The following is a 15,615-nucleotide window of genomic DNA, read 5'->3' on the forward strand; positions in this document are numbered from 1 at the left end:
TATATATATTAACTATATTAACCCTAATTATATTAGGGTTAATATAGTTAATATAGTATTTATATTAACTATATTAACTCTATCTAACACTAACACCCCTAACTATATTTATATTAAATTAATCTAATTAATTTATAAACTAAAATATTCCTATTTAAATCTAAATACTTACCTATAAAATAAACCCTAAGATAGCTACAATATAATTAATAATTACATTGTAGCTATGTTAGGGTTAATATTTATTTTACAGGTAAATTGTTAATTATTTTAACTAGGTATAATAGATATTAAATAGTTATTAACTATTTAATATCTACCTAGTTAAAATAATTACCCAATTACCTGTAAAATAAATCCTAACCTAAGTTATAAATACACCTACACTATCAATAAATTAAATAAAGTACAAACATCTATCTAAAAATACAATTAAATTAACTAAACTAAATTACAAAAAAAAACAAACACTAAATTACAAAAAATAAAAAAAAGATTACAAGATTTTTAAGCTAATTACACCTATTCTAAGCCCCCTAATAAAATAATAAACCCCCAAAATAACAAAAATTCCCTGCCCTATTCTAAATTAAACAAATTTCAAAGCTCTTTACCTTACCAGCCCTTAAAAGGGCCTTTTGTGGGGCATGCCCCAAATAATTCAGCTCTTTTGCATTCAACAAATACAATCCCCCCCCCCATTACAACCCACCACCCACATACCCCTATTCTAAACCCACCCAAACCCCCCTTAAAAAATCCTAACACTACCCCCCTGAAGATCTCCCTACCTTGTCTTCACCACACCGGGCCGAACTCCTGATCCGATCCGGGCGATGTCGTCCTCCAAGCGGCAAAGAAGAATTCTTCCTCCGGCGATGTCATCCTCCAAGCGGCAAAGAAGAATTCTTCCTCCGGCGACGTCTTCCTCCAAGCGGCAGCAAAGTCTTCATTCTTCCGGCGGCATCTTCAATCTTCTTTCTTCGCTCCGCCGCCGCGGAGCATCCATCCCGGCCGACTGCTAAACTTGGAATGAGGTACCTTTAAATGACGTCATCCAAGATGGCGTCCGCCGAATTCCGATTGGCTGATAGGATTCTATCAGCCAATCGGAATTAAGTTAAAAAAATCTGATTGGCTGATTGAATCAGCCAATCAGATTCAAGTTCAATCCGATTGGCTGATCCAATCAGCCAATCAGATTGAGCTCGCATTCTATTGGCTGATCGGAACAGCCAATAGAATGCGAGCTCAATCTGATTGGCTGATTGGATCAGCCAATCGGATTGAACTTGAATCTGATTGGCTGATTCAATCAGCCAATCAGATTTTTTTAACTTAATTCCGATTGGCTGATAGAATCCTATCAGCCAATCGGAATTCGGCGGACGCCATCTTGGATGACGTCATTTAAAGGTACCTCATTCCAAGTTTAGCAGTCGGCCGGGATGGATGCTCCGCGGCGGCGGAGCGAAGAAAGAAGATTGAAGATGCCGCCGGAAGAATGAAGACTTTGCTGCCGCTTGGAGGAAGACGTCGCCGGAGGAAGATTTCTTCTTTGCCGCTTGGAGGACGACATCGCCGGAGGAAGATTTCTTCTTTGCCGCTTGGAGGACGACATCGCCCGGATCGGATCAGGAGTTCGGCCCGGTGTGGTGAAGACAAGGTAGGGAGATCTTCAGGGGGGTAGTGTTAGGATTTTTTAAGGGGGGTTTGGGTGGGTTTAGAATAGGGGTATGTGGGTGGTGGGTTGTAATGGGGGGGGGGGGATTGTATTTGTTGAATGCAAAAGAGCTGAATTATTTGGGGCATGCCCCACAAAAGGCCCTTTTAAGGGCTGGTAAGGTAAAGAGCTTTGAAATTTGTTTAATTTAGAATAGGGCAGGGAATTTTTGTTATTTTGGGGGTTTATTATTTTATTAGGGGGCTTAGAATAGGTGTAATTAGCTTAAAAATCTTGTAATCTTTTTTTTATTTTTTGTAATTTAGTGTTTGTTTTTTTTTGTAATTTAGTTTAGTTAATTTAATTGTATTTTTAGATAGATGTTTGTAGTTTATTAAATTTATTGATAGTGTAGGTGTATTTGTAACTTAGGTTAGGATTTATTTTACAGGTAATTGGGTAATTATTTTAACTAGGTAGATATTAAATAGTTAATAACTATTTAATATCTATTATACCTAGTTAAAATAATTAACTATTTACCTGTAAAATAAATATTAACCCTAACATAGCTATAATGTAATTATTAATTATATTGTAGCTATCTTAGGGTTTATTTTATAGGTAAGTATTTAGATTTAAATAGGAATATTTTAGTTTATAAATTAATTAGATTAATTTAATATAAATTTAGTTAGGGGTGTTAGGGTTAGATAGAGTTAATATAGTTAATATAAATACTATAGTAACTATATTAACTATATTAACCCTAATATAATTAGGGTTAATATAGTTAATATATATAATGTAATACCTATATTAACTATAATATACTTAGGGTTAATATAGATAATATAGCTGGCGGCGGGGTAGGTAGATTAAATTAGGGGTTAATCATTTTAATAGAGATGGCGGCGGTGTTAGGGGCTTACATTAGGGGTTAATAATTTTAATATAGATGGCGGCGGTGTTAGGGGCTCACTTTAGGGGGTTATAGATATAATATAGCTGGCGGCGGGGTACGGGAGCGGCGGTTTAGGGGTTAATAATTTTATTAGGTTGCGGCGGGGTAAAGGAGCGGCGGTTTAGGGGTTAATAGCATTTTTATTGTTAGACTAGTGAGGGGGGATAGCGGATAGAGGGTTAGACAGTGCGGGCTATGTTAGGGAGGCGTGTTAGACAGTGCGGGCTATGTTAGGGAGGCGTGTTAGACAGTGCGGGTGTTTTAGACTTTAGTCAGGTTTTATAGGCGCCGGCAGATTCTAACGTGGCGCAAGTCACTGGCGACGCCAGAAATTTGTACTTACGCAGATTTCTGGACATCGCTGGTTTGTGAGACTTACGGCACGTTAGCATCTGACGGCGACCTATATGGGATGGCTCGAGTTGCGAGCTGAAACTGCGGGCGACGCCGGTTCCCTCGCTTGCGCCGCAAACTGCGATCGATATCGGATCGCGCCCCTAATCTGATTTGTTTATGTCATAAGCATTACAAGACTTTACCTCATTTTTCTGTTGGAAAACAAATGTATCAACTGTTTTATATTTTTACCAAAATGTGAATTTATTTGTGTTTATTGTGTAAATAAATCTTGCATGAATAAATTGGGGGGGTTTTGTGTGGGTTTTTTTTAATACAATATGTATTGGTGTTTACCATATTTATTTATTGTCCAAATGAACTGCACAACATGGACCACATTTTGTTTATTGCTGAAGTCTCACAAAATGTTACATAATCTGGCCTTTTTTAATTTAAAAAAAAAGTGTATTTTTTTTTTTTTAAGTTTAAATTTTTTATTGAGGTTAGAAATAAGGCATACAAACTTTTTGAAATAAATAGAAACAGCAGTTACAAAGCGATATCAAAATAAGAAATACAATATATATAACATGCCATACAATCTCTGAGCCTTACAGTGAATATAATGGGCCACTTTTGGGCCTCATATGGAACATAGGAAAGGCAGAAGGCTCTTTGGAATAATGGAGACCACTCATGGATCTCACCAAATAAACCTCATTTTTGTAGCGAGAGAAGTAAACAAATAAAGTAAATACGGTAAGTCAAAATGTATAATAATAATAATCACATATAGATAAACTATTAAATTATGTAAAGTAACTGACATTTACCTTGTGAACTTTTTTGGAGAACTGCATTATTGTACCAAAAATTCAATTTGAGACTATAAGCAAGATGTTGACTCCCTATTGCGCATACACTACGTATAGGTGGATTAAATAAATAAGAGAAAACTGAAACTACTGACCAGATGAAGGGAATAGATGTATCAGTGTTGGGCCATGCTCAATCTACAAGACAACTTTACATCTCTGTTTCGTGATAAAGTATCAATTACCTCTTTGCTGGATCTCTATATCTTTAACTATTAGCTACTAGAAGCATACTGTTCCATGTCAACTTGTGACGGTTTATGCACGTTATGGATCACCATCTGGTGGGGATATATAAAGAACATAACTACATAGATTATGGTAATCTTATATATGAGGTAGGTTTATCTCTTCATGGGTAAGATAACTAGAGCAACAGAGCTGTATAAAGAGATGCGGGATTCGCACTGAATATCATTAAAAGCGGCTAAGACAGCTATACTAATGCGGATTGTCTAATATTTTATATCCTGGTTTAAATTGTAAATGGGGACAGATAATTGCGCCAAACTCATGCTGTTTAGTAGGGTACGTAGTGCTAAATGAAATTGGAGGTAGCAATCCATCTTTTGGGTATAGTCTAGATGTTTATAGATTGTGGAAGAGATCATTGAAAAGTATACCATTCTTATAAAGCAGAAGATGTCACATATGCATAAGCCAGTAAAATAGCTATCTTCAGAACATTACAGGGGGTCATGAAAATATTGTAATTACAATACCATAAGTAGAGAAATAAAGAGAGCCATATGCAGTAGTACAGGTGTTATATGTAAGGTTTTCTTTTTCTTTCTCCCCTTTTTTAATATTATAAATGTTACTCCTGAATTATTACTACCTGGGTTTTCCAACAAGATACTTTCACTCAGAACCTCTGAACAAGGCTTTTGCACTAAATTTGGCAAAGTACACCTCTAATTCACTCCCTTTAGAGTTTAATCTAAGATCGCTATTGTAGTACATATTAGAAACAAAGCCTTTTACAGCATAATACCCAAATAATAATGATGTCAGTATCTAGATCCCCGGCACACAAGGAGGAAGATGTGTCACTATCCAGAGATCCTGATTGGCCTTACGGAACCCGGTCCGGCTCGAGGATTAGCTGCTGCCTTTGTCTGTCTTCCGGGCGACGTTGAGGTCCCGGTCTGCTTTTTTAGGCATGCCATAGTGCCGTTTTGTTTGTGAGTATTGGTCCCTTCCATTTCTATATTTTTATCTGGGTTTTAGCGTTATTACCCTATTGGCGCCTTCCTTTTCCCTACTTCAGTATCTATTGTAGCATTTACATGTACATGTGTTGCTCCAGGGAAATTAACTCAAATATAATAAGGGTGTTTAGTTACATACTCAGAACATTAAATTGTTGCAGAAAGTCTGAGGTCTTTTGATCAACAAAGAAATCCAGCAGACGAGCAGACCAAAGATATACCTCTCAGGGACCGTAAAATAACGGCAACCAACCTGGTAATAAACACTGTGTGAGGACAAAACGAAGCCTGCTCCTGCAACAAAGTCCAGCAAAGTTTAACGGTGTCCTTGATAGCATGTCCCATGAATGTAGAGTCCCAGCTACCCTCCACCACGATAAGCATACTGCGTAGGAGAAGTAAAAACTATTAACAGTCCTTGTTCTGCTCCCGGGACGCAGAGAGCTAGCTGACCTCCAGGATCCCAGCTGTGGAATGGTGAGATTGTGCGAAGGCACATTTGTAGTACCCGCGATATTGGGGATGGATGGTCTAGGTCACAATGGATCATATGCAGGAAAGTGAAAAATGGGTACATGATACACTTCAGGGGTTCTTTATGCCACACTCCGGAGCTGGTGATAAGAGCGCTTGTGGGTAGAGCATAAGGTTTGAACTGCCCTGTTGTTCATCTGTGGGAAGCACTGTGCCCATAGAAGTATAGTCCCGGAATAGATATGCTGGACTCTTAAGAGCAGTCTCTGCTCGATCTGCCAACGTGCTCACTTGCTATATTGTCGGTATGGTTTTGTGCTCCAAATCTCTCCCAAGCTTTTCAAAGGTAGAGTGTGGACGCCGGGGCCCCAGGGCGCCACTACCTCCTCCTTCTAGTGGGTAGGGCTCAATGCGAGTGGGTTGTGGAGCCAAATAGGTGCCGATATGGTCAGGTGTGGGATAAAGCATGTCTTCTAGGGCTGCATGATGGTTCCTGAGCAAGTTGCGTAGTTCTGCAAAGAAGGATGATGGAATCTCCATGCTGTCCGTTTGATAGTGAACGTTAGACATTGACGCGGCGATCAATGTTATGTCAGTTACTTGCAGTATCTTACTGATGCAGAGTGAAAACTTGCAGTGTCTTGCGGGATGTCACTGCTTTCTAACAACAGAGGCAAGTGATTGCCCTGCCGGGGGGGGTTAAGATGTTAGGCCACAACCTTTAATTCTTGCCGGAGTGCTGTATAGTGCATCAAATCCAAAAGTAATGGGAATGTACAACGCAGGGTAATAAACAGTATTAGGTTGTCCCAAAAGGTGCTTGTGATGTAGTATTAGAAAGGAGATTTTAAATAGATTTGTGCTGCAGGTTGAAGAAGCTAGAAGTCATGCAACCAATCATGGCCGCCACCCGGAAGTTCCCCCAAGTGTTTTCTTTTTAAGCATCTGCTGCTAAAGGTGGCCATTTTTAAGTTTCTCTGTGGACCTGTTTTTTTTTACTTTAAAATTTTATTACAATATTTTCTTTTTAATGACACGATGAGTCCACGGATCATCTTAATTACTAATGGGATTTTCACCTCCTGGTCAGCAATAAGTAATTTTCGTTCCTTTCGTAATTTCAAGGGAAACTCCTCTTCCTCCGTTTCCAAACAAGAACAATCTAAACCTGCATGGAGATCCAGCTAGTCTTGGAATAAGGGAAAGCAATCCAAGAAGCGTGCCATTGAGTCAAAGTCAGCATGAAGGTCATGCCCCCGATCCGGGACCGGATCGGGTAGGGGGCAGACTTTCCTTCTTCACTCAAGCTTGTATACGAGGTGTTCAGGATCCTTGGGCATTAGAAATTGTGTGTCAGGGTAACTGATGAGATTTACTAATGGGGACTTCCGGTGAGAGGCGGAGTATGTGGAGTGTCTGCATCTTGGCGCCTCAGCATTAACACACAGCGTGGGCACAGCGATCCTTGGCCACAGCTTTCTCTAGGCCTGGATCAAGATTCGGCATTAGCGCCCTGAAGTCCCTATTATGATGGCTCCTATGGTGGAGCAGTACCATCTCTGAAGCTGACCGTGTGGCATGCCAAAGTGGATGCGGTCTAACAGATTATGGTCTGAACCTGTGTCGAGGTGTGTGGATCAAGATACGCTATGGGCGTGCCTGCCTATGTTAATCTGACAAGAGCAGTGCTAGTGAAGAAACGGTTGCTGGCTATAGTACTGAGTGGTGAGAATAAGGACTTACCGATCACGGAGGAGCAGATGGTGAGATACTGTCAGAGTCCGGTATCCCAGGAAGGTACTATTTATAGGTCTAAAACCATATAATTGCTGGAAACCGTTATACTATCCTCCTCTGTGTGGGGGAAACATTTGAATACAATTGGTGTTGTTAGCATTCATTTGGACACTGTTCCAGCTATTTAATATCGCAGTGTGTGCAGGATTAATTTCAAGGTATTGCTGAGGTGTAATTACACTGCGCTGAATTGTGATGCAAATTGGATGATACACATTTAACCACACACAGAGCCTTCTATATATATATATATATACATATGGGCTGGGATATCTATATGAACTATCTGTTTCTATGATAATCTCCCATAACCTTTTTGGTAGGAGAGACTTACTCCCATAACCCCGCGAGTAGGAGTTACTGTTAGATAATCTTCACTATCGTAGTGCAAATTTTGGAAAAAAAGGACAAACAAAGAAATAATATCCTGTTCTCACTTCTTTGCCAAATCGAAATTCTGTGACATTTGGATGTTTCTCTTTCTCCCATAACCCTTGTGGTAGGAGGTGATATTTGTTTTTGCAACACTGGTTATTCCCACAACCCCATGGGTAGGAATGACTGTTAATTGATCTTCACTACTTGAGTGCAAACACTGGAAAAAGAAAAGAAAAAATCAGAAAACTTTGTTTCCACAGCTAAATTGAGATCTATCTGTGACACTGGGACATTTGTTGTCTTTCTCCTATGACCCTTGTCATAGGAGGTGATATTTGATTTTTCAATATTGTTTACTCCCAGAATCTTTTAGATAATCTTCACTAATGTAGTGCAAATATTGAAAAAAGGACAAACAAAGAAATAATACTCTGTTCTTGCTTCTCAGCCAAATTGAAATTTTGGGACATTTGGATGTTTATCTTTCTCCCATAACCCGTGTGGTAGGAGGTGATATCTGTTTTGTCAACACTGTTTACTCCCATAATCCTTTGTATAGAAATGAGTGTTAATTGATCTTCACTATTTGAGTGCAAACTCTGAAAAAAAGAAAAGAAAAAATCAGAAAATTCTGTTTTCACAGCCAAATTGAACTCTATCTGTGACATTGTGGCATTAGTTGTCTTTCTCTCAGGACCCCTGTGGTAGGAGGTGTTATTTGATCTTTCAATATTGCTCCCAGTTTAGGGCTAAATACCTACAAATAACCTACTACAGTGTTTCAATATAAGGGCCCATATTTCTCATAATTTTCACTAGGTCAATGTGAACAAGTGTCTGGATATGTATAAATTGTATGTTATTTGTAGTCTATGCTCAACTATGGTCGAAATATAAAATTGCATGTGATATCAGGAGGTTTTAAGATCTCTTGATACCTTTAGATTCTGTTAAAGCTGACTAGACTGCTGGTGCTGTATAATATCTTGAATATAGGAACAACCAGATATACAATCACATTACGTCTTAGATCTTCTGTGTTATTATATCCACTCAGGGAATTTAGTCAGAGCATGTTTAAAACAAGCTTGCTAATAACTTTTTTCTCCTTAAACTGACCAAATATCCAACTCTCTTAAAGATTCAAATCCACTTTTGATTTTGACATTCACTGTTCACCCTTTTATTTTTTTTATCACCAATCTGATAGGTGATTCCTCTTCACATTTTTTATATACTCGGCTAATCACAGGCTATTTGCTATATACAAGTCACTTCACATAGTTTATTAGTACACACTTTTTCTTTTTTTCTTTTTTTTCCCCTCTCACTTCACGTTTTACACGTCTCACTTTTGAGTTGGATTTTATGGATAGGTTCGTGCTTAACAAAACAGTCTCCCCCATTATGCCACCTAAACAGAGGGAAAAAAAGGTAGTTCTAGTAAAAATGTTGATATTAGCTTGGATACATCTCAAGATAAAAGTATATGTAACACTGTCTATAATGACATCTCAGGATTTGCTTCAGAAGTAGCTAAAATTTTAACACCCCAATTTGAATCTATAAAATTTGAAATAAAGAAAGAGATAGCAAATTTGACCACAGAAGTTAGACAGTTCTCCATAAGAATGGATGAACTGGAAAACAGAGAGTGTCAGATCTGGAAGATCGTTGTTACCAACAAGAACCAGTCTCAATGGCACAGGGTAAGATAATTGCAGGGTAAGATAATTTGAAATTAATAGGGTTACCTGAAACTGTAGAGTACTCAGATCTAATGACATTTGTTACGATTACTTTACCACAGGCCCTACTTATACCACCCCCTGTCTCCCCATTTTTAGTGGAATGAGTCCATAGAATAGGGGCTGTGAGAGAGAATACGGTAAATCCTAAACCTAGACCGGTGATTTTTAAATTTGTTAACTTCCAGGATAAACTTCTGTTTCTCAAACATTATAGGAAGTTTAACCCGTTTCTTATTGGTACCCATAAGGTTTTAATGTTTCAGGATTTTTCAGCAGAAACAATGACCAAAAGAAAAGATATGTCCCCCTTTTATCCCAGACTACTGAAAGCTAATTTTAATGTAAAATTGATCTATCCCGCTAAACTAATAGCCTTGAAAAATGGGACCTCCCACACTTTAAATAACACACAAGAAGCGGAATTGTTCTGTAGAGAACATAACATTGAGTGACTGGGTAATATCTGTCTGTGGATTGTATCTTTAATATTGTATAAGCAGTATTTTGGAGATGGAACATATAGTGAACTGTGGTATAGAATGTTGGTATGTTTGTTTTTGTTTTTTTGGGGTTTTTTTTCTCTCTCTCTTCTCGCGCTCTTCTCACCCTCCCCCGCGGCTGCCCCCAATTTCTTTTGTTAAAGACAGTTTAAATGTCCATACCGGCTATTAATTTAGTCTCCTGGAATGTGGGGGGGAATAACCTCCCCGATCAAAAGAAAAGCAATAATTAAGTATTTAAGTACATTTAAGCCAGACATTGCATTTCTTCAGGAAACCCGCCTGAAATCGATTGAGATTCCAAAACTTAAAACTAAATGGGTTGCGGAGGTTATTGCCACCTCCTATTAGGCAAGAAGGAGAGGAGTTGCTGTTCTTTTTAATAAAAGATTAGATTATTGTATTGATAAAACAATATTAGACCCGGAAGGGCAATTTTTAATTTTCGAAATAACTATTAACAGAATTCAATATATCTTATGTAATATATATGGACCTAATGAGGTGGATCAAGAATTTTGGCGGAAACTAACGGTAAAATTGCATGGTTATATAGGCAAAAATCTAATTGTAGCTGGTGACTTTAATCTAATTGTAGATTCTACATTGGATAGATCTAATAAAACATCAATATGTGTAAGAGATAGGAAAGTACGGATACTACAAAAGTTTCTTTCCCAATTGGGTTTAGTGGACATCTGGAGAGTTTATAATCCAGATATACGATTATATACCTGTATGTCCAAATCACACCGGTCATTGGCCAGAATAGATTATTTCCTTATATCTGAATCATTACTTAATTTATCCTGGGAAACAGGGATAGATGATATAGTCATATCAGATCACGCCGCCATATCCTTAAAATGTAACTCTAATCTGACGAGAACACGGAACAATCATATCTATTTCCCTAAGCACCTAATTAATAACGTTAACTTTCAAAAATGGTTAAATAACACATTTACAGAATTTTGCAATAATAATAGAGACTACCGTGATAAAATAGAAGTATATTGGGAGTCGGCTAAGTCGTTTTGTGCGGAGAGATCAAGTCGCACATGTGTTATCTAAAGAAAAAAAATAATCGTATTAAAATTAAATTAGCCAAACAGGTTAAAAATGCCTTTAGAGGGTATGTAGCGAATCCAAATAACTTTCGTTGGAGTCTATATATTAAAGCCAAAACAGCACGAGACACACAATTAGAACAGGATACTATTCAAGAAGATTTTAGAATTAAGGCTATATATGGGTAGATCCGCGAAATTTCTATCTAGAATTACCAAAGTTATCTCTAAAAACGCTATACCGGCAATCAGACAGGGTGTAGACAGATATACTAATCAAAGCGACATTGAGAAAATATTTTTTGATTATTTTACTAATTTATATAAATACGAAAAGCCGAATTCCATCAATAAGGAGGATTTCTGGAACAAGATTCAGATTCCTCGATTTTCGCAGGCTATAATGGAAGAAATTAACGCCCCGATTACAGAGAATGAGATTGTGATGGCCATTAAAAATGCCAAATTGAATAAAGCAGCAGGACCAGACGCTTTACCTGCGGAATTTTATAAAATTCTGCAGTCTCAGATTGTACCCCTATTAAACAAACTATTTAATTACTATTATTCTGATTGTACTACATGCTCTCGATATTTTGCCGCTGCTAACATTTCACTAATATTAAAGAAGGGCAAGGATCCCGAGCTGCCCGGTTCGTACAGACCTATCTCCGTATTAAATACCGATTATAAGTTGTTGTCAGCCATATTAGCGAACTGTCTTAAACCGCATATCGGTGAGGTAATTCACGAAAACCAATCAGGATTCATGCCTGGTCGGAATCCTGTGAAAAATACTAGGAAAGTTTTGCTTCTCTTGGATACACTTTGGAATAAATGCAGGTTTACGAGACATTTTTCAGTAATAGATAAAGCTATTCTTACGGTTGATGCGGAGAAGGCCTTCGACCGGGTGGCTTGGGATCATTTGTTTTTTTCTCTGGGAAAATTCGGGATGACAGGTCACTTTAATAAGTTTATCCGGTTAATTTATAATTTGCCCTCATCTTCAATTATTATTAATAATATGGTCTCTAAACTATTTGAGTTACGGAGAGGGACCCGTCAGGGATGCCCACTCTCACCTTTGTTATTTAATATCTCATTGTAACCCTTGGCAATATTGTTGCGGCAAGAATTGGAGGGTATTACAATAGCTGATCAGAAAATAATTATTCTTTTATATGCAGATGATCTTATGTTATTTCTATCTGATCTACAAAAATACTTACCGATATTACAGGAAATCTTCTCTAAATATGGTTCGTTTTCAGGCTGTAGGGTTAATATGCTGAAATCAGAACTTCTCTGGATAGATAACAAGCCGCGAAACAGAATTTCCCATCCATTTACTGTAGTTTCCCAAATTACTTATTTGGGTCTTAAATTGACGACCAATCCTGATGATTGGTATAATTTAAACTTTATACCTATATTAGAGAAGATTAAAAAAAAACTGGAAGATTGGGCTTTTTTGCCTATTTCTCTATCAGCTCGGGTAGCACTGATTAAGACGCTATTGTTCCCTAAATTTTTGTATATTATCCAAAATATTCCATTATTAATACATAAGGCCGACATTAGGAGGTTCAATACAGCTTGCTCAAAATTTCTATGGCAAAAATCTAAACCGCATATAGCGATCCAACGTCTTATGAATTTAAAATCAGCAGCTGGTTTAGTGTTTCCTAACATACAAGCTTATAATATAGTGATACTGGCAAGATTTGCTATAGATTGGATTACTAAGCAAGAACAAATTTCATCATATAATTGGGAATCTGCTCTGATTTCCCCATTCAATCTTAAAGCTCTCATACATTGTCCTTTAACTGCTCTCCCTTCCAGTATCTTTTTTTTAAGTACTTTTAGGAACATTATTGCTGCGTGGCAGAAATTATGTAACGAGTTAGATCTTCCGGCGCATGTTTCTCAATTCTTACCCATTATAGGGAATCCAAACTTTATTCCCGGACTTTAGAATAAGGTCTTTCAGAATTGGGCGACTAAAGATTTAAAGTTCTTGAGTCAAATAGTAGATACAGATGGATCATTTATTTTCTATGCAAATATAGCCTCAGAATTTGACCTACCTGCATGTGAATTTTTTGCTTATCTGCAAGTGAGACATTTTATTAATGAATTGATTCAAAAATACGGTCTGAATTGGTCCTTGGGTGAACTTAATAATAGAATTAATAGTTACCGGGCAGGGCTATATAAAATTTCCCCTTTGTACACATTATATATCCAAAAGACTTCAGATATGCAGATTAAGGATATGGCGACGAAATGGTCTAACAAATTTCCAGATATTCAAGAACAGACTATAACAGATAGCTTTAAAATTACAGAACAGTCTTGGGTATCAACTTACTGGCGTGAGTCTCAAATTAAGATCAGTCTTCGGAGTTATCGTACGCCTGAAATTATATCTAGGTGGTACAAAACTTCAGTACATTGTACCAGATGTAGTTTACCTTATGCTGATCTATTTCATTGTTTTTGGGGATGTCCTAAAGTTACTCAGTTTTGGTATAAAATTACATTTTGGATGAATGCGAAGCTGCATCTTGATCATTCAATTAAACCTATTGAGGTATTTTTTCTGACGAAGTATCAGGGGGTGCAGAAGAACTTAAAACTTATCAATACAATAATACTAATAGGCCGTACTTTGATCCTTAAAACTTGGAAGGATAGAGCAGCCCCTAATTTCTCTTGTTAAGTGTGTTCAGTCCACGGGTCATCCATTACTTATGGGATATATTCTCCTTCCCAACAGGAAGTTGCAAGAGGATCACCCAAGCAGAGCTGCTATATAGCTCCACCCCTCACATGTCATATCCAGTCATTCTCTTGCAAGTCTCAACAAAGGAGGTTGTGAGAGGAGATAGGAGTAACATTCTTCAATCAAAAGTTTATTATTTTTAAATAGCACCGGAGTGTGCTGTTTGTTCTCTCAGGCAGTATTTAGAAGAAGAATCTGCCTGCGTTTTTTCTATGATCTTAGCAGACGTAACTAAGATCCACTGGCTGTTCTCGCACATTCTGAGGAGTGGGGTAACTTCAGAGAAGGGAATAGCATGCGGGGTCCCCCGCAAATCAGGTATGTGCAGTAAAATATTTTCTAGGAATGGAATTGACTATGAAAACACTGCTGTTACCCATATGACGTAAGTACAGCCTTTAATGCAGTAGTAGCGACTGGTATCAGGCTGATAAATGTATGCGCAGTTCAGTTATTTTCTAGGGACTAGAATTTAACTTTAAATACTGTTAGTACTGAAATAAATGTATGAGCCTTAACTGCAGTAGAAGCGACTGGTAGCAGGCTTAGTGATAACTTTGCATAACACTGGAAAGTTGTTTTTTAAAACGTTTACTGGCATGTTATTCGTTTTGTGAGGTACTTTGGTGATAAATCTTTTTGGGCATGATTTTTTTCCACATGGCTAACGTATATTTCTGCATAGACACCGTTATATCAGGTCTCCCACTGTTGTGATATGAGTGGGAGGGACCTTTTTTTAGCGCCTTGTTGCGCAGTTAAAATTCTAGCACAGTCTTCCTGCTTCTTCCTCTTTGATCCAGGACGTCTCCAGAGAGCTCAGGGGTCTTCAAAATTCATTTTTGAGGGAGGTAATCAGTCACAGCAGACCTGTGACAGTGTGTTTGACTGTGAGAAAAGCGTTAAATCTTAAATTGATTATCCGTTTTGGGTATTGAGGGGTTAATCATACATTTACTGTTTAAAATTGGTTGCTATAACCGTATTAGTTCATTGTTATTTCAACTGTGACAGTTTTTTTGTGTTTTTAAAAGCGCTGCAGCGTTTTTTATATTGCTTGTAAACTTATTGAAAGAAATTTCCAAGCTTGATAGCTTCATTGCTAGTCTGTTTAAACATGTCTGACACAGATGAATCTGCTTGCTCATTATGTTTAAAGGCCAATGTGGAGCCCAATAGAAATATGTGTACCAATTGTATTGATGTTACTTTAAATAAAAGTCTGTCTTTACCGGTAAAGAAATTATCACCAGACAACGAGGGGGAAGTTATGCCGCCTAACTCTCCTCATGTGTCAGTACCTTCGCCTCCCGCTCAGGAGGTGCGTGAGATTGTGGCGCCAAGCACATCAAGGCACTTACAAATCACTTTACAAGATATGGCTAATGTTATGAAAGAAGTATTATCTAATTTGCCTGAGTTAAGAGGCAAGCGCGATAGCTCTGGGTTAAGGACAGAGCGCGCTGATGATATGAGGGCCATGTCTGACACTGTGTCACAATTTGCAGAACATGAGGACGGAGAGCTTCATTCTGTGGGTGACGGATCTGATCTAGGGAGACCGGATTCAGAGATATCAAATTTAAAATTTAAGCTTGAGAACCTCCGTGTATTACTAGGGGAGGTATTAGCGGCTCTGAATGATTGCGACACGGTTGCAATCCCAGAGAAATTATGTAGGCTGGATAAATACTATGCGGTACCGGTGTGTACTGACGTTTTTCCTATACCTAAAAGGCTTACAGAGATTATTAACAAGGAGTGCGATAAACCCGGTGTGCCTTTTTCCCCTCCTCCGATAT

Source organism: Bombina bombina, chromosome 5 (assembly GCF_027579735.1).
Source record: "Bombina bombina isolate aBomBom1 chromosome 5, aBomBom1.pri, whole genome shotgun sequence".
In the NCBI taxonomy this organism is placed as follows: Eukaryota; Metazoa; Chordata; class Amphibia; order Anura; family Bombinatoridae; genus Bombina; species Bombina bombina.